Raw genomic sequence first — 27,435 nt, 5'->3', positions numbered from 1 at the left:
CTCCTAATTTTTATGTAATATCAAACAACCTTATCATTGTGTTCATTGCTGTCTTCTTTTATGTGCTAGCCATATGCTGTATTGTGACTACCAATTTTTGTCAACTACCATTCAAGCTGTCATTGCAATCAATCATATATTGTTTCTGCTGTATTGTGCCTACCAATTTGTTGTCAACTACCATTTTAAGCTGTCATTGCAATCAATCATAGCTACCTATGTACTCTAATATACTGTACCTATAATTTTCTCTCATCTTTTTTTTCATTCCATGTAATCTGTTTTCATTTTTTTGTCTATAAACTTTTCAAGTATTTACCTCCTTAAAATTTTCTTAGATTAAGGACCTGCCCGAAACGCTGCGCGTGCTAGTGGCTTTACAAGACTGTAATTACCATATTTGTATCCTCACATTCCTTATGTACATTCTTGTATATGCATAAATAAATAAATAAATAAATAAATAAATAATACAATCCTATCGCCGATGTCCGGACACATGAAAGCTACTTAGGTATCAGTGGCCAGCCAGGTGGAGATCACAGGCTGTACAATACTGATAAATTATGTAATTCACAGAGATACGTTGATAAATATTAATGTTTTATATTTTAATAAAAATACAGATATATACTTTGTTTCATACGTTAAATGTAACAATATTTCAGTATATATTATATAAGCATAGTATATATAATTCAGTATATACAATATATAATAAGAGTGTCAGACCACGGAGGAAGAATTGAAACAGGAATTTCCTTTAGTACTTTCTTATATTAATACATCTTCAGAGCGAACCATTCCTTCTGAAGATGTATTAATATACGAAAGTACTTAGAGCATTCTATTGTGGTTTTAATATTGAACAATTATACATATACGAAACAGACAAATCTGGTGTCCGAAATAGTAAAAATATTAGTGTGCGATGTGATCAATGTAAGGGGGATATTGGGTGTGCCTCGTATCCCCTACAACAACAAGAAGTTCGAGAGCGATGAGGCCGCCACCTACTAGCTTCAGGATGTCGTCGAATCTAAATCAACAATATACTACCGCCGCTACTTTCTCGGAAACGTAAGTACCTGCCGCTTTACTTCTCTCACCCTGCCTAGCCTATGCCTGGCCTGACCTGGCCTAGCCAGACCTGACCAGACCTGACCTGGCCTAGCCTTACCTAGCCTAGTCTGACCTGGCCTAGTCTGACCTGACCTGGCCTAGCCTTACCCAACACTAATCACCACACGTGACAGCCCAAACGAATCGCAAATAAGTACACGTAACAAGTCATATGGCCGGACACTCTTTCACCTTGGGGACTGAGTGGTAACTATTGTATAGAAGAGCCGGCTCCCTGAGAGTGGTAAGAGGGCGTGATAAGAGGCTAACGTGTGGTCTTGAAGGAAGTCGATAAAGCAGACAATTTTCAAAAGGAAGGGCAGCATAACGAGCAGACAGGAATGGACAGACAATCGGTTATCCCATAATGTGTAATACGCCCCGCACAGCATGGGTGGAGTGGGGGGGGGGGGGTTGTAGCAGGGCACAGTATGGTGATGGTGCGGGTGAAGTACACACCCACTGAATTCCTGCCATCAATAATTGTTTTCATAACCATTAGAACAATGGCATCCCTCCAGCCACCATCCTTCCACTGACCCCCTCCTCTGGTCCTCCACCTCAGACAATAACCCCCCACACCCCCTCTCCCTTCCAGACATCAGCATGTCAAAATCAGTACCATAATGTGTTTAAACTATTTAAACTAAGTCATTGTGTATCTCAAGGTATCTTAATTCATTTGAAAGTGTACATGTGCATTTGTTCATATACTCGCCTAATTGTGCTTGCTGGGGTTGAGCTCTGGCTCTTTAGTTCCACCTCTCAACCGTCAATCAACAGGTGTACAGGTTTCTGAGCCTATTGGGCTCTATCATATCTACACTTGAACCTGTGTATGGAGTCAGCCTCCACCACATCACTTACTAATGCATTCCATTAGATATAATCATATATGATTACACATAATCATAATCATTCTATACACATAATCATAATCATTCTATACACATAATCATAATCATTCTATACACATAATCATATATGTGTACGTCAACGTATACATACATGCGTATATATACCTCATATTAAAATACTGATAAACGAATGACCACGAACAAATTAATTTATAATTGTAGCATTATATATAATTTTCATAGACTAATTACGTGTTTCTACATTTGAATGGTCCAGACAGGTGGCCAGCCTTGGACATATACACTTCTGGTAGGCACAATGACCTCATGTTAGACCCTTGATAGATTATGTGAGAGAGAGAGAGAGCTGGGGCAGGGAGGTGCGTGCCCCAGGGAGATAATCCATGCCCATGCCCCGCCTCGAGGTCAGTTCTCGAGTCACACCAAGAATAACAATCGAGCAAGTTGTCCTGACCAGGATGTGGCATATTAGGGTGGGTTGAGGAATAGGAAGCCTGTCTGATAGGGCTCTTGGCAAGCAGCTCTCCCTCAGTCTACCTATCTATATGGAAGAAATGTATCTAGGCCCTCCTCCCCCCTGCCTATTCTCTCTCCCCCACCTTTCTTCCTTCATTTCCTCCCTCCTTCCCTCCCCCTCACTGGTGAGAGAGTAGGAGTGTGAGAGTAGTTAGAGAACTCGTAGTTCTCACGCTCGTGAAATTGTCTGCGACCCTGGAGGAGTAGAGCGGAGGGGGGGGGTGAAAGTAGGTGACGATGGAGGAGTAGAGGGGAGCATTATATGCAGTGAACGTAGGTGTCTATGGAAGAGTACATCATAGAGGAGGGTGAAAGGAAGGTGACGATGGAGGAGGAGAAGGGAGGGGGTGTGAAGGTTGGTGATGATGGAGGAGTAGAGGGGAGGAGGGGGGCAAAGGTAGGTGTCTATGGAAGAGTACATCATAGAGGGGGGTGAAGGTAGGTGGCGATGGAGTAGAGCAAAAGGGGTGGGGGTTGAAAGTAATCCTGAGTTTAATTTTTTAGTTATATATAGTGACACCTCGGCTTACGAATGAATATTTATGAACTTTTCGGGTTACGAGCCTAATTTCTTCGAAAAATTTGAATCGGGTTACAAACTTTGCCTCGGGAAAGGAGTTTGTTGATATACGTATGGGCTGACCTAGCGCGTGGTGGCATGGTGATTGCGCCTCAGTTTACCAGTGTCTCCTGCCTAGTAAGTATCGCGCCTGAATTCTTTGTAAAGCATTACATTTGTTTTGGGATTTTTGGCTATTTGAACATAAAATTTGTTATGATATATCTTGCCATGAGTCCCAAGAAAGCCAGTGGTAAGGTTCAAGCCAAGAAAACACATGTGAGAATGACCATAGAGGAAAAACAAGAGAGCATTCATAAACATCAAAATGGTGCACAGGTTGTTGAACTAGCTAGGCAGTACAACAAATCTATGTCAACAATATGCACTGTACTTGCTAAGAAAAAGGTCATTATGAACATTAAAGTGGCAAAAGGCATATCAACAATCCTGAAACAAAGAACACAAACACTTGAGGATGTTAAAAAGTTTTTATTAATTTGGATACACAACAAAGAGTTAGCAGGTGATAGCATTTCAGAGGCCATCATTTGTGAGAAACCAAGGCATTTGCATGAAGACCTTTTAAAGAAAACCCCTGGAACGAGGGGGGGAGGGAAAAGATGAATCAAGTTTGAAAATGTGAAAAGTTTGTGTGACAATAGAGCCTCGTGGAAAACTTTTGCTGTGGTCATTACCTGGTGGAATGCACCCAGGATGGAGTATCAGGGCTATACAGTACATCTTTTAAATCATAAAAGTAATAAACATTTCCCATCAACCTTACAAACAATATTAACCTATTTTCATGTATTTCCCCCATGTGCATTTTAACAAAGTTGCTAAATTGCCTTTATCATTCTGTAAAATTTCAATTACAGTACTGTATGTATAATTTTGTTAGTATAAATGGACTGAATATTCTGAAATTGCTATTAATTTTACAATTTCAGATTCAAAGGTGGTCTGGACACCCAATTTGGTCAGACAGGTGAAGAGAGCATTTAGGATAGTTCGAAGAGATGAAGATGGTCACAATTATGTTTGAAGAGGCAAACGCCCCCCTTTGCTCCTGACATTATGTTCAGCCTATTGACCCCTGCACACCTAACACAAGGTAGGTTGAAAACTCCTCCTTCATGTCATTGGTTCATTAGCCAGAAACTTAGGGCCCATGCAGGAATATCCCTAGAAAAAAAAGTGGCCCCAACAATGCATCCTCCAAGTCTGGAGGATGAGCAGGAGCATTGTCGAGAAGCAGGCCCTTTAGTGTCAAACTTTTCTCTTGCAGATATTTTTTGATGGCAGGGCAAACCACTCTACATCACAGTTTTTCTGCACGTTATATATTTTTTGAAACTCTTGAATTTTCGGAATGATACACAAGCAAGGGTTTAATTTTCAAATCGCCACACAGCACAAGAGTTAGCCTATCCTGACACAAGTTAGCCCAAGTTAGCTTGTGTCCGGGCAGTGACGTCTCCTCTTGGGTAATGTATGTCCTCTTCGGCAATTTTTTCCAGAATAGCCATGTCTCCTCACAATTAAACACTTGTTGTGGAATATATCCATCAATACAGTATCTACAAAATCTTTAAAATCACGAACAAATCTTTCAGCCCCTACTTTGTCTGAGCTGGCACCCTCACCATGCCTCACAACACTATGAATACCACGTCTTTTTTCAAAATTTCTCAAACCATCCCCTACTCACCTTAAACTCTTTCGTATCTGCAAAACTCGTTCTAGGGGTTTTCTTTATAAGATCTTGCATGAAGATTTCATTGTTGACCAAACCACACACTGGAAATTGAATAGACGACGACATTTCGATCCGTCCTGGACCATTATAAAGTCGATTGTGATGAGATGAGGGAAGCAAGAGCATTAAGTAGGCAAGAGAGAGAGGTGAGGAGATGGCAAGTATGTACGTATGTACATGAATAAAACATGTACATACTTATACATAACGTGTGTAAATAGTGTAATAAACACAATAACAGTATTTTGGGAGGAGGAATGTTGGTGAATAATGTGTTGGAGGAGGGAGGGAGGACTGGCAGGGTGTGGCAGCTCACTCATGTTTTTTGGGCTCACCATACCAACATAGTGGATCGTTATGATGAATACATACGTAGATGGGTATATACAATGTGTGTATATAGTGTAATAACAGCAAAAACACTGTTTGATTGTAGAATATGTCGCATATATGAGGCCCATAATTTTGAGCATAGCGATGTTCTATACTTTGAATTATATAAATTCCACAAATTACACACTTTTAAATAATATTACAGCAAAAAAAAAAGAAATGAATGAGAAACTTCAAAATAATTGCGCAACATTTTATTCGCAGCAACTGCCGTCGCACGGGGTGGCGGGGCCGACAGACCCCCATCGCTCCAACGCTCAGCGCCCATAATTTGCTCAACTTCCCAGCTCCATCGCAGCTAAAGTAAGTCACATACAATATTTTTTGTTTAGTTTCCCCGTGATCAGACTCTGCATTTTAACAATATAAGAAGATAAAAAAAATTTTTGGAAAGAATTTATTTCTTGTGCATCAGGGTGTTATTTGGAGACAGAGCAGTTCAGTGGTTAACTACTAAATTTTTTTTTCTCCCACACACGCACCCCCCTAGGAAGCAGCCTGTAACAGCTAACTCCCAGATACCTATTTACTGTTAGGTAACAGGGGTCATCCCCTTTTGTACAAAGAATCTGCTAAAGCTTTTAGGGCTAATCTTTGACACTCGTTTGTCTTTGTCGCCCCATATTTTTTACGTCCGAGTTGAATGCTCTAAGGCCCTTAACTAACTTTAGGTCATGTCCCATACTTCTTGGGGAGCTAATCGACACTGCTCCTCTCTTTACATTCCTCTCCCGTTCTGTCTAAACTCGATTATGGCCCTGTTTACTCGTCTGCTTCTCCTTCTACCCTTCACCATCTGGACACACTGCATCATACTGGGTTACGGCTCAGCTCTGGTACCTTTTCTTCGACACCTACCCTAAGCCTGTATGTTGAAACTGGCGTCCTGTTTCTACAGGATCGCCATGATCGCTACTGTCTTCTCCACCTTGCACGGTCCTTACAGCACCCTCACTCTTGCTTATGTCATGCCTTGACCTTTACCCATCCTGTGGTTCCTGTTCCCCTTCACCGCCTATCTCTTTCTGTACAGTTGTCTCTCTTACAAAATGCTCTTTCAGTTTGTGTTACCAATATTTCCCCTCGTGTCATTCCGTCTTTGCCCCTATGGAGGGGTCCCCGTTCCTAAATTCTGTAAGCCTTGACCCACATGACTAAAACTTTTACCCCTCCTACAGTTCTAAATCACCTTTTCCTTGAACACTTTTCTTCACACTTCCACTCTATTTCCGTCTTCACCAATGGGTCTTAAGTCTGCAGACGGTGTAGGCTAATCTGTTGTTTTTCCTGACTGCACCTTTGTGTCTCCTGCCTCCGGAGACTAGCATCTTCATGGCAGAACTTTATGCTATTCTCTATGCTCTTCATCAACTCTTTTCTCGCTGTCAATCCTCCTCTGTGTTTGTAGTTGACACTTGCAGTGCCCTCATGGCTCTAGAATCCTTTAATCCAGTCCATCCTTTGGTAGTTGAAATTCAACATTGGCTGTTTTTTATCTCCAGTAGATTTAAGACAGTGGAATTTAGCTGGATTCCCACCCATATTGGTGTGTTCTTAAATGGGCGTGCGGACACTGCCGCTAAGGAAGCTATCCGCACCTGTCCCATCTCCCGTAAAGGTATTCCTTATTATGACTTTTACCCAGTTATTCATTTCCCCATTCTTGCCCTATTGTCAGGGTTGTTGGTCTTCTGTTACTGGTAACAAATTGCGTGCTCTTAAGAGTAGTGTGTTCCCGTGGCCTTCCTCCTACCACCGTAACCGTTGGTGGGAAACGGCTCTGGCGAGGTTGTATATTGGTCATACACGTTTAACTCACGGGCACTTAATGGAGCGCTGCCCTGCTTCTTATTGTCCAAACCGTTGTCTCTACATGTCCTGACTTCCAGGACTTACGTGTCTTGCTTCCCGACCATCCCTCACTGTCAATTGTCCCTCGATAAAATTCTTGGTAAATTCAATAGCTTTGATATTGTTCGCCGTATGCGTTTTTGTTCTTGTATTGGCGACATTAGTGATATTTAGCGCACTATGATTATCCCACACATTTGATGGTTTGATAATTACTGTACTGTACAGTACTTTGGTTTGGAATGTATCAAATAAAGTTGTTTCATGTATTCAAATGTGTGAGAAAATCCACTGGGGCTGTGAGATGAAGCGAACCTGTAACAAAGGCATTGCCAGTTGCATACTCTACCACCACTGATGGTAAAAGTCTTACAACTGGATATCTTGTGTGACGGGTTATGGTATCACAGCTATACTGAACCAAGATGGTATGGCTCTCCCTCACATAAATGAAAGAAATGCTGCTATTGGCCTTGCAGTGTGTAAGTTGCAGGTGGAAACAAATGAAAATTATCAAATAAATAATTAAACAATTTACTGAAATAGTAATGAACAAAAATAACACATGACAATACTTGACTATCATGTAATGCAAAGGTGAACAAGTTAGTATGACCTTAAATGCAAAAAATAAACTATAAGCAATGAATAAAAGTATGAAGATATACTGGTGTTCTGAAGACAGCTACCATACCACCATGGCATCAGTCACATGATGTTGGCTGGAAGTGGATGACGGGTTAGAGACACCAAGGTGATCCTAGAGCACTAAGGGAGAGATTGCCTCTCCAGGGAGGCAGCGCTCTTTATATAGTCCGGCGGTGATGACTCATCCAGTGTCAACACGAGGTGGACATCTGGTCAACTAGCAAACTGCTCGTTGTGGCTGGCGGTGCCTTTGTGTTGAGCTGTACCACTGTCAGTTGAAGGCGGCTAACTGCTTGTTTGTGGGGACAAACTGCCAGTTAGCAGTGGCGCCCGGCTTGCCTCTGAGTCGTACCAGGCCGTGCCAGGCCCTGGGGGGTATGGAGAGGTGGCAGGACTGATGACTCTTCTGGGCTGGTGTAGATGTATACTTCCAGTGCAGAGGCATTGAAGGTGAAGGGAAAAGGCAGTTCCACTGCTATGCAGGGGATTCACGTGACACTTGTGAAGCCACAGAAAGTCTGGAGGCCCTACTGAAGCCAGTCCAAGTATTAAATAAAACCCCTGAAGTACGCCGGTGAAGGGTAAAGTGAAGGGTGAAGCAAGACCGTATGCCCCAACTTCAGGCACACACAGAAAATCACGGTTTTGGTCCCGCCTCTCAACTGTGTATTTGAAGTTGGGGCGTATGGTGTTGAACTGCTTCAGCCTTCACCTGAGTGCTTGTAGGTCTTACGTAAGACGTTGACTCAAGGAGGGGCCTCAAAACTTGCTGTGATTTATGGGGAAATCCGGTTGTAAGACTTTTACAAAGTCAGTAATATACTGTGGTAGAGTATGCAGCTGCCAGTGCCTTGGGCAAAGGTTTACGTCGCCTCACAGCTGCAGTGGATTTTCTGCTTGGTGTATATCAGGTTGTGATTTTGTGTGTGTACCGTATTGTTATGATCGCCGTCTGATAAGTCCTTTCTGGCCTCAAGAGTCATTTTTACCCACCTAGAAAGATTGCAGATGGCCAAAGCAGTTATTCAAGTTAAGAAGGGACAAGTCTTAAACAGAATTTTGCATAATATTTGACTGTAAAGGGGTAAATTGAGGTAGATTGAAAAACAAAATGGTGAACCGGGCAGGCGGTACTCACAATTAGGCGAGTACACTCGGGAACTTTTAAAGTGCAACCAAACATGCTTTAGGCTCTCACAACAAGAGGTGAGTGGTGGTGGCTCAGGTGCTCAGCCAATCAGAGCACCTAAGGAGGGAGGGCAGGAGTGAGAGGGGGGTGGTATGTGGAAGTTTGGTGACAGTTGTGTGTAGTTTGTTCATCTTCATTGTAAGTTTCATGGCTTGGTGTGCATTTCCCTAGTAAATTTAATTAGGGAAAAATTCAGGTGTTTGATTTTTTAAATCAACTTTTTAAATGTTGAGTTGTTAAAGCCTCAAAGTGCATGGAGTTGGTTTGGTAGTATGGCATCCTCATGCTGTTGCGTGCTCGCGTGAGGTAGCAAAGGTGATGTAAAGTTGTGGGGTGTACATGCTCGGGACGTCCTCTCTCGGGATGGCTGGTGTTGTCCGACAACCGACAAACCTGCGTGTTTGTCGGTTGTTGAAAAGCCGTCATCCTTTGCTGTTGTGGTATTGATTTTACATTGTTCATGTTGTAATTAATACTGTAGTGCGATATCTAGGGCTACCATTTGTAAGTTTAAAATGTCTAATACAAACAGTTGTCCAATGAGTTTTAATAGGAAATATCATCCACCAAGCACCATTGTGCAATTATATTAATTGATAGTATATGGATTGTGCAGAACTGCTTAGAATGATCTTTAACACTTGGCTATATTGGTCATGTCAAATACCTGCACGGTGAATGCTCAAAGACCCTTTCTTTATTCAGTGTTGTCACATACCTCATGGGGGTATGGATAGGCAAACACTCATTCGGTTAAACTTGCCTTGTAGTACTTTCAGAGCTCAGTAATTTGGAATCTGGTTAGCACTTTCCAAATAAATTGACCTTTAAAGTGAATTCCTATTTAGGTTTAAAGCATTATACCGAATGAGACACTCGGATTATATAGCCGAACACCAGAAATGTTGTTATTCAATTTGGTTGCCTAAAGCACATTCAAGGACTACACATTACATGGCATTCCAGGATTCCTCTATACCTTGCCTTATGCTGTAAACATTGCCACAACCCTGTGTTTTATTGATTTAAATGGCCACAGGGAGGCATACAACACTGCAGATTATGATGTCATTAGTTATCCACTGTGCTGACAAGTGGGCTGACTGATGTTCGTTGACACCTGTATCGTGCTTCAATTTAATCGCCAGGAGATCACCCTCTCACTAGACTCGTCTGTAGGAAGTACAGTATAGTATGTCAAATTACCTTGGATCATAAATAGCATAAGACTTGGGGGTAGGAGAGGGTTGCAGTGTTTGTCATGGCTCTCATTTGTTCCTGGTATTAGGCAATTTAGTTCTGGAATCATTTTTGTTGGCCAATGTTAAACTTTTTCGAAAGTAGATGTTTTTCTGAAAGGGAAGGGGGGGGGGAACCTCTATGCTTGGATACAGTTATCTAAGTGAATACTTAGATTTATACAGTAGAATAACTACCTTCTTTTCCTTCGTCAAAAAGGTTGCTTGTTTATTTCTAGGGACTTGTATTTTCTTTTATTTTTAACTGCAGCAACTTTCAGTGAATGATAGATTCTTACTGAAAGGACCTTTACTTCATTGTTGTTGCTTTATGGTCATCTCATTGTGTACAGGGATTCCGCGAAGCTTTTGGGGTTAGTCTTTGACACTCGTTTGTCTTGGTCAGCCCATATCTCTTGCCTCCGAGTTGAATGCTCTAAGGCCCTTAACCTCCTTAAGGTTTTGTCCCATACTTCTTGGGGAGCAGATAGGCGCACGCTCCTCTATTTGCACTCCTCTCTCGTCCTGTCTAAACTCAATTATGGTTGCCCTGCATACTCTTCTGCTTCTCCTTCTACTCTTCGCCATCTTGATGCTTTGCACCATACTGGGTTGCGTCTCGGCTCTGGTGGCTTTCGTTCGACTCCCGCCCTTAGTTTGTAGTTTGTATGTTGACACTGGCTTTCTCTCTCTTCAGGACTGCCGTGATCGCTACTGTCTTCGCTATCTTGCGCGGTCCTTCCAACATCCTTCCTCTCGCCTCTGTTGTGCATTGACTTTTCCTCCTCCTGTGGTTCCTGTTCCTCTTCATTGTCTCCCACTTTCTGTCCAGTTATCTCGCTTACAGGATTCTCTTTCTGTTCATATTTCTAATGTTTCTCCTCGTATTGTTCCTTCATTACCTCCGTGGAGAGTCCCCCTTCCCAAGTTTTGTACGTCCTTGACTTGTATTACTAAAGCCTTTACCCCTCCTACAATTCTGAAAAGCCTCTTCCTTGAGCACTTTTCTTCGCACTCCCACTCTATTTCCATCTTCCCTGATGGGTCTAAGTCTGCGGATGGTGTGGGCTACTCTGTTGTTTTTCCTGACCGTACTTACATGTGTCGCCTCCCTTCGGAGGCTAGCGTCTTCACGGCAGAACTTTATGCTATTCTCTTCGTCTCATGCTTTCTCATTCTCATTCCTCCTTTGTGGTTATAGTTGATTCTCGTAGTGCCCTCATGGCTCTAGGGTCCTTTAATCCTGTCCATCCGGTGGTCATTGAGATTCAACATTGGCTGTTTCTTATTTCTAGTAAATTTAAATCAGTAGAGTTTTGCTGGGTTCCCAGCCATATTGGTGTTTCAATGAGCGTGCGGATGCTGCCGCTAAGGAAGCTATCCGTTCTTGTCCCATCTCCCGTAAAGGTATTCCTTATTCCGACTTTTATCCTGTTATTCATTCTTCCCCGTTGGCAGGGTTGTTGGTCCTCTGTGGTTGGTAACAAGCTGCGTACTCTCAAACTTAGTGTCCCCGTGGCCTTCCTCCTACCACTGTAACCGGCGGTGGGACACTGCTTTGGCTCGGCTGTGGGTTGGTCATACCCGCTTAACCCACAGTCACTTAATGGAGCGCCGCCCTGCTCCTTATTGTCCGAATTGCATTGTCCCTCTTACAGTTGTGCGTATCCTTGTTGAATGTCCTACTTCCAGGACGAGCGTGTCTTGCTTTCCGACAGTCCCTCGCAGTCACTTATCCCTCGATAGAATTCTAGGTGAATTGGATACTTTTGATATCGTTCGCCTTATGCGTTTTTGTTCTCGTATTGGCATTCTTGGTGATATTTAGTGCCCTCTGATTATTTCGCACTTTGGTAATTACCTTACCTTCATTGTTGTTTCATTTTAATGTGGTAGTTGTGATATGGATTGTTCTGGCTCACGTGCAAGGTCTTGGATTTTTTCTGTTTTATATTAAGAAATTGCCAGTCTTGTTACTATTTGTAGAGTTAGAGATCTGCATTAAGGCCTCAATATTATATTCTTTATAACATGTTATCAGCAATTTTTGTGGTTGGTAATATTTAGATTAATGTCAGTGATGTATATGACAGGGGTTAAGACCCCTTGTGGTATGACAGCATTTTTCCGTCATTTCTTTAACAAATGGAAGGGTCCTCGTAACCATTCTTTTGTCCTTTCTACCATGTAGCCGTTTGTTGCTTCTTGGTCTTTCATTTGGTACTTTGGCTATTAAAACAATGGCCTTTGGTAATGTTGCAATTACCATTTCTAAAAAAATGAGCAGGTTCATTAGGCAGGGTTTGTTTTTAGCAAACAAAGTTTTACAAAAAAAAATTTCATTACTTCAGAACCTTGCAGATGTTAGGTCAAACTAATTGACAGTAATCTGTTTTGCCCTTTCAAACAATGATGGTTTTAATCTAGGTAAAATATTTCAGAATATCTGAAGTTTGGCAGACAAATCATTTAAGAGCTTTGAATAAATTGGAGTTACCAAAGACTGTGAAAACCATGTTGTATAGATGCTTCAGTCACTTTTCTAATGTTTTATAAATTTAAATGATCTTTAGTTAATTTAATTAATTTGTACAAAGCTTAGGTGTTGCATAGCTTTAAATTTACTTTCAAATATGAAAACTAAATATTGACTAAAGTTTCTTCCACTTTAATATTTCAGACTAATTTGCAATATTTGTTAGTTTATGTAAATTGAACAGGTAGTCCACTTTTACATCTTTTCAATGCATTTTGCATGCACCTATGTAACAAGTTACAAATAGGTGTAAATTTTACCAAGTATTTATTTTCAAAGTAAAAAAAATTTCAGATGTTTAAACATTGCATCAATAGTAGTCAACAATTTACAGCATAATTTCAGGATAAGGTATATAAAGTAGTTTCATTAAAATCTTTATTTAATAAGTTTTACATATAGTATTTATAATACATCTAATATTTATTACCATTTCAGGTTGTGGGACAGATGCTCCTAGATGAACAGAAGATCCAAAAGGCCAAGACAACTCCAGAGACAATCACCTGTAAAAGAAAAATAAACATTAAACAGGGACACTACTTTTATTATCGCCAATGCCTAATAACAAGCCCACAAAATCCTAACATCCTATCTTAAGATAGGCTCAGCAAGGCCTATCCCTTCCTCTGGTTTTAGTGCAGAGCTTGTTCCCTGAATGGGTGCATTACATCCACCACTTTAGTGCCATCAACACATTGTACATATGCTTTACTGAAAGCACTGTACAATGCATGCCAGGCACTAAAGTTTTAGATCCATTCAGCAAACAAGCCCTGTGAGAATTAACAATGTAACCATTGTTAAGGGTCCCTAAACCTATGCAAATCTAGTCCATCTATTAGATGGGTAGTAGAGCAAAGCTCTGAAAAAGCCAAGCCAGGGAAGTCTGCAGGACTGCCTGGTCCCCTTTTATGAAATGGGGTAGGATCAGTACAAACTGCATCATCCCCTGTGGGTTGTAACAGTAGGACATGGTTACACACCTATAAATGGACTAGATAAGAGAATTAAGATTAGGTCATTGATATAGCTAAAACATCAAATTCAAACTCACCCACTTTTGTAGATTTCCTTTTGCAGAGTAAAGGAGCCTCACTCCAAGCCAGTCCATGCATCAAAATCACTTTCACCTGAAAAATATTTCAACACATTATGTTCAGATTTAAACCCAATCTTGCTTTACTTTTCAAATTAGCATTCAGTACTTTACAAATTCAGATGGAAAAAATTTCCTTAAGGAATTTACCTTTCCTACATATTCTAGTAGCAGTAGTAAAGATCTAATTTAACAATATAAATATATATGGCATCAATTTGCCAAGTTTCAGTAAATGTCATTTGTGAAACTATCCACAACTGCACTTCAATGGCAATTTACATTTATCTTTAGCCATTGGTATATTGTTTAAGTTATTACTATTTTTTTACTTTTATGCAAATCTATTCAGATTAACCTTTACTACAACCCAACTGACAGAGGGACTTTTGGACTTTCAAAATCACATTCTGGAAAACTATATAAATTTAAAACCAAGCTAAAGTAAACATTTAATATTTTTTTTACTTTCAAGGGAAAAATACCATCACTTAGAACAAAACTTTTCCTGCCATTAACTTTGACTCATGATTACCCTTAACAGTGTTATACATTTATAGATTAAAGCTTATTTAACAAACATTTAATGTTAACAAGATTTATATTTCATTAAAATTAATAAAACACCCTCAACTATGCTGTTTAAGATCTAATGCCCCACATTACAATTTTCACAATTTCAACATACCATTCTATTCAATACATTCCTGAAAGGACTAAACTTGCAGATATGGTACCCACTAGCCTAAGCCTGGACTTCCATACCCTAATATTTAATAGGTTTTTAGCAATTAACTTCTACCCTCTAATTCCAATGTACACAACACTACTTACTGTAGATCTGCAAGTATTTTCCTGCAGCTCTCTGTTGCCAGGACCTTCCACAACCTGTCATGTGAACAGTAAATATTACTAAAGTTATTTGCATAGCGATGTTATTTTGTTCATACCTGTACCACCAGTTTAACAGTTGCCGTTTTAAATGGCACACTAAGTATCTTGTTGTCCCATCTTTATTATTTACAAACAAACCTATAGTCATTTCAAGTCAACATCCTATACAAATTTTATTTTCCAACAACTTTAGTCATGAACATTTTTCTGGAACATTGCAAACAAACTTTAATTTAACAACCATGTATAACATTTGAATAAAAGCAATACAAAATTTATATATACAAATTCTTATTCTTTGGCAACCACTGCTTACTACTAGGGGGACAAATTTATTCTGTTGAATTATGTACCAAGCTTTTTAGTCTGAAAATTCTTAATTAACCCAACTATACTACCAAGACAATGTGATTTTACTAAATTTAGTAATATTTTTACACTAGCAACTATACAAGGCCATATTCTCTCCAGTTATCACCACACTTCTGCAGGTGTAAGGTTCTATCTCCCCCCTCTGCAGCACTTATGACCACACTTGGTCTTTATTATAAATTTCTTTATGAACCCGATACAGTACTGTTAATAGATTAAATGTTGTGGCAACAATTTAGCTACAGTTCTGCCAAAGGAATGATTAACACCATGCAAGCCAACTAATATTAAAGTTATAAATATTTATTAAAAGCAGAAGTTTATCATATGGGATGTTATTTTAGAAGAATGGGTGGTGTGGTGGTTATGTTATGGTCGAGTAACATGGTACAAGAGGGCAAGTAGTTGCTGGGCAAGTAGTTGCTGAGCAAGTATGCCAATTTCAATTTCTAGCAAACTGGCAGATACAGCAGAAGTGCATTTCTACAGCATTTCTTTTTTAATTAACTATGTAAGGGGGAGATTCTGAATAGCAAGTGCCAATAGGCACTGCCACTGGCTTATGGCAAAAGATTCTGTAGCAATAGAACTATAAGCCACACTTTCTCCCCCCCCCCTTCCTACCAACTGTTCAGTGTCAAAAGGGAGGGGGGGGGGTCCATTTACTGTACCACTTACATTTTAGTGTGGGCTTCATCCACTATTCTGATGTTAGCTGGAACATTTGTGCCAGCTGCTGGTTTGAAAGGCAGGCATACCATGTGCCAATTCAGGAAGCTTTCCACATTCCTCACTGCATGTCAGCTCAGGACCTCACTACCATGTTGGGAGGCAGTTGAAGACTAACCAATCAACATCCCAGGCTGGAGTGCAGTGCCAGCTCGGGGAGAATTTACCACCTGCAAAAAATTTAATACTCTTAACAATCTACAACCATCTCATCTTTACCTAGCCCCAAACCTTACATTTGTCAGCATTAAACTGCATCTGGTAGTCTTAACCCTTTCAAAACTATATAGGGCATCAGTATTTTTTATTTGCCAATTCTGCAACTATTGCAGTCTAAACCATAATCTTGCGACGAGGTCCAAGGAGAGCTTTTAGGCACTACTTACAACACTTCTCCCAACTTAACCCCATTTATACTAATTTTCTTTGGTATAGCCATGACCTAATCAACTTCAGTCAGCATTCCCAATGATCCGAGCCCCTATCAATTTTGCGCCACTATCAAAATCTCTGCTGAAGTCAAGGTACACAAAATCACAAACCTTATCACCATTTCCTCAACTATGCAACCTAATCCATGAACATTTAGTAATAAAACTATGCGATTCATGTATCTAGTCATGTTTCTCAAAAATAGTGAAATGGCACTTGCAATGTTAGATTCTAGTAACTTTACTCACAATAGACTAAGCTAATTGGTCACTAACTTAAGCGTTAAAGTTAACTCAAACTTTTCCTTTAAAACTTGCTATATTAGGAACTTTCCACGACCGGCCTTTACCCGACATAATTAAATAGGGTAAAAACGGTATATTAAATGCAGTAAAACTACGGTAAATTCAATATGATAAACTTGCATTCTTTAAGCATGGGCTGCATAGTAAGTGAACTAAACTAAATGTTAAGCACCCTGGCAAACCACTTCGTTCTATTCAATTTCTTTATTTAATCACTTTGTCCGGCTAGAATTTTTAGATTAGATTAAAGGAACACCCTCCCTGGTAACGGCTGAACTAGTTAACCAAATACAAAATATTTAGGTAAAATACTTTCATAAAACCCGTCTACTTCCCCCACCAGTAGACTTGTTCAGCTAAAGGCTGAATGTAATGTTCCACTTTAGTAAATAAAGACTTAAAAAAACACTACCCCATCTGTGTAGTTACCGGTTACCTGACATTCTACGCTTAAAATAACCCATCTATTCCCCATAATTGTTCGATATAACTTACCTCTCACCCGCTGGTCGAGTACACAGCAGTATATATCCTCCTCCATCACTCACCGCGTGGATACTATTTCACTCTGGCCGCAAATTGCCTCAAATCACCTAGTACGTTGTCCATAAACATATATAGAAGAGCAACTGACCGTAACACCCGATAGCGATCATCACATAACGTGGGAACATTAGTAGTACTGCTGTCAAAACATAGATGGCGCCAGGACAAACGGTAATTCCTATGGACTCGCCTAGTTATGCGTAGGGAATTGAGCTTCAGCTGTTTGGTCCCGCCCCTCAGCTGTATTCACCTAGTTGTACTCACCTAATTTGTGCTTGCAGGGGTTGAGCTTTGGTTCTTTGGTCCCGACTCTCAACCGTCAATCAACAGGTGTACAGGTTCCTGAGCCTATTGGGCTCTATCACATCTACATTTGAAATTGTGTATGGAGTCAGCCTCCACCACATCACTGCTTAATACATTCCATTTGTTAACTACTCTGACACTAAAAAAATTCTTTCTAATATCTCTGTGGCTCATTTGGGTACTAAGTTCCCCTTGTTCGTGTTCCACCCGTGTTAAAGAGCTGTCTTTGTAACTATCAAAATGCATATATCTTTGCTTTCACTTCAGTTATATTTATGACAAGGGATTTAAAATTTGCCTATATTTCTGCTTCTCTGATGACATTAAAAACTTTCGTTTATTACAGTATCTACATAAAATTAACATTTATCTTCATTAGTTTGTAGTTCTCATCAATAGGGAGAGCGTCGGTAAAAAAAAAAAAATTGTTTAAATATAAATATCTTTCCTCTCAATAATATGCCCGAAACGCTATGCGTACTAGTGGCTTTAGGTATTGTATGTACTAGCTCTATCTATAAATCCAATATTATGTTTGTAAATCGACTATTTATGTACTTTCCTGAATAAAATGAACTTTACTAATATCTAATCTCTGTGACTAAAACGTAAGAACGACTTTATCTATGCCTTTTTGATAACATATACAATTATAAGCTTTATTAGTGAATCTCTATTAATTAAACAATATATCAGAGAGTGTGTAAGGTTCGGTGTTCCATGTGCGAAGAGACATGGGAGATTTTACATCAGTACAGTAAATGTTTTAAGTAGCGAACGCCTACTAACGAATAACGATTAGTATAGACCAACACTATTGTTCTATGAAGTCGATTTAACTTCCAGACATGTATTTTTCAATAAGTCTTAAATATTTTCTGGCTAGTTATGTTAGATATTATTAGAAATACGTATTCTACTTGTTAATATAATAAACTAAATTTGCGATCATTTAAGGAGAGAAGTGCGACGACTGGATCACTGTGTACAGAAGGTTGATATGCCAACAAACACTTTCCAGACAACAATATATCTTGGATAAGTCGCTCCACAACATTGACACCTGGACCGTTGACCTCCTATGAGGCCACATATTTACTTATTTCATAATGGAAGTATATTATTTTATAGTAAATATTTGTTTTCTCGAGTTCTGCATTAAGCACCAACATTATAGTGAATAAATATACCATATTTCTTCATTATTTAAGTAATGCTAGGAGGCTTTGAGTAGCTTTGGGTCATTAGGTGAACAGAATCTCCAATAGATGGGGCGAGAGTCGCGCTATCTCTCGCCCGAGCGAGAGTCGAAACTTATTTTAGAATTGATATATCTTTGTCCTCCAACAAGATATATTTCCTTTGGTGCACTCACAATAACGAGCATATCTCTGTCTTTCTGAAGGCATATAATATTTTAGGCTTTATAAGCGTATCTTTGTTAATTACACACTATATTGGCAAGTGCGTAGGCTTCTGCATTCCATGACCGACAAGCTACTGAATGCCACTATAAAAACGTATGTATCTTCACTTGAGCTTTATATATGTCTATGTTAAAGTATTTAAAATGAAGCTTATATTTCTATCTTTCTTGAGACATATAAAACATATGTGTTTATTAATGAATTTACGTGAAATAAGCATTGTTCTGAGAGAGAGTTGCTCTGTCGATCAGTCTGTGCGGGGTCGGAGCTCGGCGATTATTAAAACACATGTATCTTCATTAGAACTTTATATATATCTATGGTAAAGTATTTAAAATGAAGCTTATATTTCTATCTTTCTCAACACATATAAAAACATTTGCGTTTATTAACGAATTTACGTGAATTAAGCATTGTTCTGAGAGAGAGTTACTCCGTTGCTCGATCTGTGCGGGATCGGAGCTCGCCGATTAGAAAAATACACGTATCTTCGCTTTAAATACAAATATGCCCATGGTAAGGCATTTAAAATGAAGATTATGTTTCTATCTTTCTTGAGACGTACAAAAATCTTACGTTTATTAACGATTCTGCGTGAAATAAGCATTGTTCTGAGATGAATATTGCGGATTTCCGGCTCTACGACCGATGAAAAATGCAACTTTTATACAACTACAAATATCTTTAGTTTTACTTTAAATTTTGTCCTGAAAGAGTTTTCATATATAGATCCAGTTTCTGCCGTTCTTCTGACATGAAAAGACCTTTGGTTTAATAAGTTATTAAGATGTTTTCAACAATATTACTAGGGCGTACGCCGATTCTAACATGGGCGACCCTTTTGGAAACGCAACACATGGGTTGACCTGATTGATATATGGGTCAGATTCCATTAAGGTTCGGCGGAACAGTAACACAGCCCTCATCATCCTCCTCTTCATGAACCATGCATTTTGTGTGGCTTCTTTTCCCGATGACTAGCTAGGGAAGGCTTGGGCATTATTGCAGGGAAATGGTCAAACTGTACATAGGTGTTTCAACAATGTTCACTTTATAATTGTCAAGAATTCTATATATCATTAGGTTAAGCTGTGTTAGCTTTAGTTGAATGTGGTTGGGCTATTTGATGCTAGGCTGGGCTGGGATGGATTGTAGCTTTTAAAATTTATAGCTGAACTGCCTTGGATACTAGTCACTTGCTTCCATTATCTTATTGCGAGTTAGGCAGGTAATTACGATCAAACAGTAATTATGATGTAGTTTGGGTGAAGGTTTTCTCCAGATTATTGCACGAGTGCCAATGTTGATTAGAATGTCACGATGACGCATCAGGACTGATGGCTAGGCATAGCTTGACCTTTTTTTCATATTTTTTCAGAGTTTATGTGAGCAATTGAGGGATGAGAGTTGTTAGTATGAAAGGCAGCGACGGGACTAAGCCATATGTCCAAATTTGAAGATTGTGAGAGTATATTCCCTTAATGGTAGAATATATAGCAGTCAGCAGGAGGACGAGTCACAGCTCACAAGCATCGTTATAGCCTGTAGATAAGGGTATATGCCAATTGTGTAATGAGTTTGTTGTTGTTGATTGTGGAGTGTCTTATGAGCAGATGACACTTGACGGCTGGTGTTGTGATGACGTCATCAGCTCAGTTGTGTTCCTGTGTAAACTTGGACATTTTTCTTTGGTTGACGACGTTTGGGTAAACTTAGTTATTCGCTTTAATTTATCTGTAAGTCGCTATTTTTAATAGCCTCCAAGGAAAAAGAAAGCTGATGGCTTTAGGAAATTCTCCTCCATTATTTAGTGGCTTTAAAATCACTATATTACAAATGCAACCAATCCAATGCACAATGTAACCTACATGTTTTTTTAATATAAAATGTATATTTTTTTGACTATTATTACTTTTAGAGCTTTGTTGGGCAAGAAATTTCACGTGTTTCTTACGATTTGGGCGAAGAAAGGCATCTCCTGGTGACTGTTCTACATTATAGTTTGGCGAGCATGAAACTATTGCCCCTTGTTTGTGTTACGCTGGTCCCTTTAAATGAGCGGTCTGAAGTAATATTTAACTCATTCCGTTGATTATAATTTCATGAAATAAACACTTTCGTGTGCCTTGTATAGAGAGCTGCTAGTTCAGAGAGCCACATTCTTTCCAGAGCGATGATACTTTAATAGGCAAGGTCTCCACGCTTGGAACATAAGAACAAAGGTAACTGCAGAGGGCCCATTGGCCCATACGAGGCAGCTCCTATTTATAACCATCTAATCCCGCTCATATATACATGTCCAACCCACAACATTAGCTGAGAGAACATATGAACCCTTGTGAAGGAAAACAAGGAGTTGATATCTTCAGCTGTCTTCTTATCACAATGTACCCAAGAAATAAATTAAAGAACAATACAAAAATAGTGAAGACAGTTTCCTAGGCTAACGTAACCTTCTGCAAGATGCAATCTAAAAGAGCTTTCGAACTCTCAGGCATTTATACTGCTAGGTGGACAGATACATCAGGTGATATTAAACTTGCCCAACGACGGTTTCTGTCCTCTACGGTTGGCTGGAGTCTTTTCTAGAGACCTAGACAATTAACTACAGGCCTTTAAAGGGGTGAAGTCTATAAAAGCTGCCTAACTCGTAGGTACTGATTTACTAATAGGCAAAGAGAGATATCAGGTGAAAAAAAAACATACCAAAACATCTCTGTCATGTCACAGGAATAGAACCCGAGACCTAGCTCTCTGCTCCCGTTGGCTGCTGTGAACACAATATCTACTCTTAATATCCGCCTACTTCTACTATCGGCTATTTGTGTATCATATATTAATAATATTTATTTACAAGAAGATACAATGGGTATGTGAGATTAAATAAGATTGGTATTTTTACATTCTTGCAAAGCCACTAAGACGCATAACGTTTCGGGCATTAGTTACCACAAGCACACAAGTTATCGAAGCTGCCTCTCCACTGTAGATGTGACGAGAATGACAGTTGTTGATGTTAGTGACTTTGGTACAATAAAATTAGTGATGTTTACTGGAACAGAAATTTCAACTATCTTCCTTAATTATAATTCATGGAATAACGGCGTCGTGAGTCACATTTACCTGAATTTACCCCGAGGTTCCCCTAACACTCTGGTGGCCTCGACGAGGACAGGAAGCCGACGGCTTGTCAAAGGCCCCCACCCCTATCCCTATTTGACTTTTTCAACATGAATTTTAAAGTTGAACCGACTTGGCATTTACGGCCCTGGCGGGTTGTAAAAAACTTGTTCAACCTTGTGGGTGAAAAAAAGACTCATATTTTCAATCCCACATTATGGTTTGTTGAGCTAGGAACTGTTGTTCCTTGTTTATGTTACATCTTTCCCTTTGAAGAAGTAGTTGGATCAACATTCCTCCAAACTGTTCAGTAGTTTAAACGCTTCGATGAGATCATCTCTGTCATGCCTGGTTTGCTGTGTTTGTTTTTTGCAGTGTTGTTAGCTCTGTGGCTCTCAGCCGTTCCTGGTGTGAGAGTTGACTTAGTTCTGGATTGATTTTTGTTGCCCACTATGAACTTCTCAAAGTAGCAATGTCTTTCTGAAGATGAGGTCTCCGTGCTTAGATACAATAATCCAAGTGGCCCCCCCCCCGCACTAGAGATTTATATAATTTACTAAGCTACATGTACATTGTACATGTAAAAGCCCAGAGTATATGTACACGAGGGGCCACCATTTCTAGTGGCCTCAAGGGAACAGAAACCGACGGATTGTCAACAAAAGGTTCTCCTCCACCCCATCATTATTCCTGTTTCTTTTTTTTTTTTTTTTTTAGTATTTACGGCTTGGCCGGATAAGTTAAGTACTTTTCGCGAGGAATTCCAAATGAATTTCAAGATATTTCGTAGGAGTTCCAACAAATGAATAAGCAACTTTCGTAACTGCTCTGCAACTGAATGCCTCTAGACACAATATAATTAACACCCAATTATATAACAAATCATTACAGAGGCGTTATATAAGAGGCAAGATATCAGATTAATTAGAGGTCGACATGATACACTATATGCTAGATTAGAGATGCTTGATATCATCTACTAGATATTAGATAATACGAACTAGATTACATCTAGATGTTAGATAAGAGACAACCAATAAAATATGCTAGATATGAAAAAAAATAGTTTTGTCGGGGACAGATAGCCTGTGTATATCTATATACAAATAAGTTTAGGTAAATATACGTTATACTTATATTAAGGTCCCCCAAGGTCGAACAACTGAGCTTCTCTAGAATGCAACCCACAACAGTTGACTAACTCCAGGATACCTATTTACTGCTAGGTGAATGATTCGAACCCGGGAATCCTGATTGAGTCGAGAATGAAGCCAAGTGTGCAGACGAGTAGTCACAATAACGTGGCTGAAGTATGTTGACCAGACCACACACTAGAAGGTGAAGGGACGACGACGTTTCGGTCCGTCCTGGACCATTCTCAAGTCGTTTGTCGTCAAGTCGTCGTTCCTTCACCTTCTAGTGTGTGGTCTGGTCAACAAAGCATGTGTACTGTCGAGTATAAAGATAACACACTAACACATGGATCAGATAACCTCTTCACAGTGTCAGATGTAACACAAACAAGGAACAACGGTTTCAACTTCAACAAGCCACAATGTAGGACAGAAAATAATTTTTTTCCACCCATAGGATTATAAACCCATGGAACGCCTATCCGCCGAAGCCGTATATGCCAAAATTCTGCTGAATTTTAAAATCGAACTTGAAAACAAAAAACAGGACAAATTGGGGGATTTTTGAGAAGCCACAGGCTTTGATTCCTGTCCTCGTCGAGGGCACTAGTGAGTAAGGCCCTCTCAGGTAAATTCAGGTATACTCACAAGCCATGACAGATAATTAATATATATAGTTGCGTAAATAGCCTACTATATACCCCCTTTCCCATCCCTCAGGATATAAGCAACAGAGTGCTAGCCTCTCATACTTTCATAAGGTTCACACTCCTCCTTTACTCTGCATGAAACTCGCTCTAACCGCAGGGTTACAAGTGTTACTCTCCCTTGAAATGAAAAGCCCAAGTAAATGATTCTTATTTTTTTCCGAGTGGTGGTAAACCTGGAGTTTATTATTGTTATTATTCTATATTTTGCGAGGCAAGAGAGCGAGTGCCAAGCCACAAGGTCACGCAGGGGTGAGAGCCTCGCTTTTAAGACAAGGAGTTTGGCCTTCGTGGGTGGTGGTGGTTTGGCTGGCAAGGGCTTGGAGGAGGATTTCTTGACAAGGAAACGGGAAAAAGAGGGAGAGTGGGGGGGGGGGGGGCTAAAGTAGTGTGGGGGACTGGGAAGAGAAAAACAAGAAAAAAGAGAAAAGCAAGAGAAAACTGAGAAAAGATAAAAAAAGAGAAGAGAAAAAAAGACAAAAAATTTAAGAAACAAAAGAAAAGCGACAGACTGACCGGAGAAAGACAAAATACACCTGATAAAGCAGGAAATAAACAACAGCAACAGGAGATAACAGGAGAAGTCAGCGTAAGGGCAAAAAAAAAAAAAAAAACGCGATGCTCTTTGCGTAAAAAAATTACGATTAAAGTATTTTTATAGAGGCCTGGGCAAATTCAATTATAATTTTTACACACCTCACTTATTGTGATAAGTCACAGGTGATGGCAAGTGGATTATATATTTACTTAGTGGTACGCTTTGTGCTAGTGTGGTGTGGTAGTGGCGTGTGGTAGTGGCGTGTGGTAGTGGCGTGTGGTAGTGGCGTGTGGTAGTGGCGTGTGGTAGTGGCGTGTGGTTGTGGCGTGTGCTAGTGTGGTGTGGTAGTGGCGTGTGGTAGTGGCGTGTGGTAGTGGCGTGTGGTTGTGGCGTGTGGTAGTGGCGTGTGGTAGTGGCGTGTGGTAGTGGCGTGTGGTTGTGGCGTGTGGTAGTGGCGTGTGGTAGTGGCGTGTGGTAGTGGCGTGTGGTTGTGGCGTGTGGTAGTGGCGTGTGGTAGTGGCGTGTGGTTGTGGCGTGTGGTTGTGGCGTGTGGTAGTGGCGTGTGGTAGTGGCGTGTGGTAGTGGCGTGTGGTTGTGGCGTGTGGTTGTGGCGTGTAGTTGTGGCGTGTGGTAGTGGCGTGTGGTAGTGGCGTGTGGTAGTGGCGTGTGGTTGTGGCGTGTGGTAGTGGCGTGTGGTAGTGGCGTGTGGTAGTGGCGTGTGGTAGTGGCGTGTGGTTGTGGCGTGTGGTAGTGGCGTGTGGTTGTGGCGTGTGGTAGTGGCGTGTGGTTGTGGCGTGTGGTAGTGGCGTGTGGTAGTGGCGTGTGGTAGTGGCGTGTGGTAGTGGCGTGTGGTTGTGGCGTGTGGTAGTGGCGTGTGGTAGTGGCGTGTGGTAGTGGCGTGTGGTTGTGGCGTGTGGTAGTGGCGTGTGGTAGTGGCGTGTGGTAGTGGCGTGTGGTAGTGGCGTGTGGTAGTGGCGTGTGGTAGTGGTGTGTGGTTGTGGCGTGTGGTAGTGGCGTGTGGTAGTGGCGTGTGGTAGTGGCGTGTGGTAGTGGCGTGTGGTAGTGGCGTGTGGTTGTGGCGTGTGGTTGTGGCGTGTGGTAGTGGCGTGTGGTAGTGGCGTGTGGTAGTGGCGTGTGGTTGTGGCGTGTGGTTGTGGCGTGTGGTTGTGGCGTGTGGTAGTGGCGTGTGGTAGTGGCGTGTGGTAGTGGCGTGTGGTTGTGGCGTGTGGTAGTGGCGTGTGGTAGTGGCGTGTGGTAGTGGCGTGTGGTTGTGGCGTGTGGTAGTGGCGTGTGGTAGTGGCGTGTGGTAGTGGCGTGTGGTTGTGGCGTGTGGTTGTGGCGTGTGGTTGTGGCGTGTGCTAGTGTGGTGTGGTTGTGGCGTGTGGTTGTGGCGTGTGGTAGTGGCGTGTGGTAGTGGCGTGTGGTAGTGGCGTGTGGTAGTGGCGTGTGGTAGTGGCGTGTGGTAGTGGCGTGTGGTAGTGGCGTGTGGTAGTGGCGTGTGGTAGTGGCGTGTGGTTGTGGCGTGTGGTTGTGGCGTGTGGTTGTGGCGTGTGGTAGTGGCGTGTGGTAGTGGCGTGTGGTAGTGGCGTGTGGTTGTGGAGTGTGGTAGTGGCGTGTGGTAGTGGCGTGTGGTAGTGGCGTGTGGTTGTGGCGTGTGGTTGTGGCGTGTGGCAGTGGCGTGTGGTAGTGGCGTGTGGTTGTGGAGTGTGGTAGTGGCGTGTGGTAGTGGCGTGTGGTTGTGGCGTGTGGTTGTGGCGTGTGGTTGTGGCGTGTGGTAGTGGCGTGTGGTAGTGGCGTGTGGTAGTAGCGTGTGGTAGTGGCGTGTGGTAGTGGCGTGTGGTTGTGGCGTGTGGTTGTGGCGTGTGGTAGTGGCGTGTGGTTGTGGTGTGTGGTAGTGGTGTGTGGTTGTGGCGTGTGGTAGTGGCGTGTGGTTGTGGCGTGTGGTAGTGGTGTGTGGTTGTGGCGTGTGGTAGTGGCGTGTGGTAGTGGCGTGTGGTTGTGGCGTGTGGTTGTGGCGTGTGGTAGTGGCGTGTGGTAGTGGCGTGTGGTAGTGGCGTGTGGTTGTGGCGTGTGGTATTGGCGTGTGGTAGTGGCGTGTGGTAGTGGCGTGTGGTAGTGGCGTGTGGTAGTGGCGTGTGGTAGTGGTGTGTGGTAGTGGCGTGTGGTTGTGGCGTGTGGTAGTGGCGTGTGGTAGTGGCGTGTGGTTGTGGCGTGTGGCAGTGGCGTGTGGTAGTGGCGTGTGGTTGTGGCGTGTGGTAGTGTTGTGTGGTAGTGGCGTGTGGTTGTGGCGTGTGGTAGTGGCGTGTGGTAGTGGCGTGTGGTTGTGGCGTGTGGTAGTGGCGTGTGGTAGTGGCGTGTGGTAGTGGCGTGTGGTTGTGGCGTGTGGCAGTGGCGTGTGGTAGTGGCGTGTGGTTGTGGCGTGTGGTAGTGTTGTGTGGTAGTGGTGTCTGGTTGTGGCGTGTGGTAGTGGCGTGTGGTAGTGGCGTGTGGTTGTGGCGTGTGGTAGTGGCGTGTGGTAGTGGCGTGTGGTAGTGGCGTGTGGTTGTGGCGTGTGGTAGTGGTGTGTGGTAGTGGCGTCTGGTTGTGGCGTGTGGTAATGGTGTGTGGTTGTGGTTGTGGCGTGTGGTAGTGGGGGTGAAGAGAGGGATGTATGAAGACAGACTACCCGTTGGATGACTTAAATTTGTATTGTTCTTACGTGAACGGTGAGGACGGGGGGCGTCGTGAACGGTGAGGACGGGGGGCGTCGTGAACGGTGAGGGCGGAGGGCGTCGTGAACGGTGAGGACGGGGGGCGTCGTGAACGGTGAGGACGGGGGGGGGGGGGGGCGTCGTGAACGGTGAGGACGTTGGGGCGTCGTGAATGGTGAGGACGGAGGGCGTCGTGAACGGCGAGGGCGGGGGCGTCGGAGTGCTGGTCCGCCTGCTCTCATGGAGGTGGGTGGACCATTTACTGGGCGGTGTAAATATTTTTACCGGGTGGGTCGGGAGGCGGGAAGAGCGAGCCAGCTGGACCTTGAACACCAGCTCCCACACCTCCCCCGGATATTACACACGTGTGGGCGGCTTCCTCACCCCCCACATCGCCCCCACACCTGCTTCAGCCACCCCCACCAGGTCCACCGCCCGCCCGCCT

General features: G+C 42.0%; 2 long non-coding RNA genes across 3 annotated transcripts; one reads left to right on the top strand and one right to left on the bottom strand.

The window, feature by feature from the left end:
* The first annotated feature begins 749 nt into the window (after positions 1-749).
* Positions 750-13,229, top strand: LOC138351300 (uncharacterized). Its single transcript, XR_011222397.1, has 4 exons — positions 750-1,080; positions 4,029-4,192; positions 5,435-5,533; positions 13,131-13,229. It is a non-coding gene; the product is annotated as an uncharacterized lncRNA (long non-coding RNA).
* LOC138351301 (uncharacterized) lies at positions 13,161-27,020 on the bottom strand. Of its 2 annotated transcripts, none has more exons than XR_011222399.1 (5): positions 26,999-27,020; positions 15,736-15,956; positions 14,626-14,679; positions 13,750-13,825; positions 13,161-13,198 (listed from the first exon to the last, which is right to left on the bottom strand). It is a non-coding gene; the product is annotated as an uncharacterized lncRNA (long non-coding RNA). The 2 variants fall into 2 exon arrangements; XR_011222398.1 differs by lacking the exon at positions 26,999-27,020 and adding an exon at positions 17,019-20,423.
* Positions 27,021-27,435: the final 415 nt, after the last annotated feature.

The sequence above is a fragment of the Procambarus clarkii genome, chromosome 49, assembly GCF_040958095.1.
Source record: "Procambarus clarkii isolate CNS0578487 chromosome 49, FALCON_Pclarkii_2.0, whole genome shotgun sequence".
In the NCBI taxonomy this organism is placed as follows: domain Eukaryota; kingdom Metazoa; phylum Arthropoda; class Malacostraca; order Decapoda; family Cambaridae; genus Procambarus; species Procambarus clarkii.
Note: the sequence above shows the minus strand (reverse complement) of the source record. Positions and strands in the feature narration are given on the sequence as shown.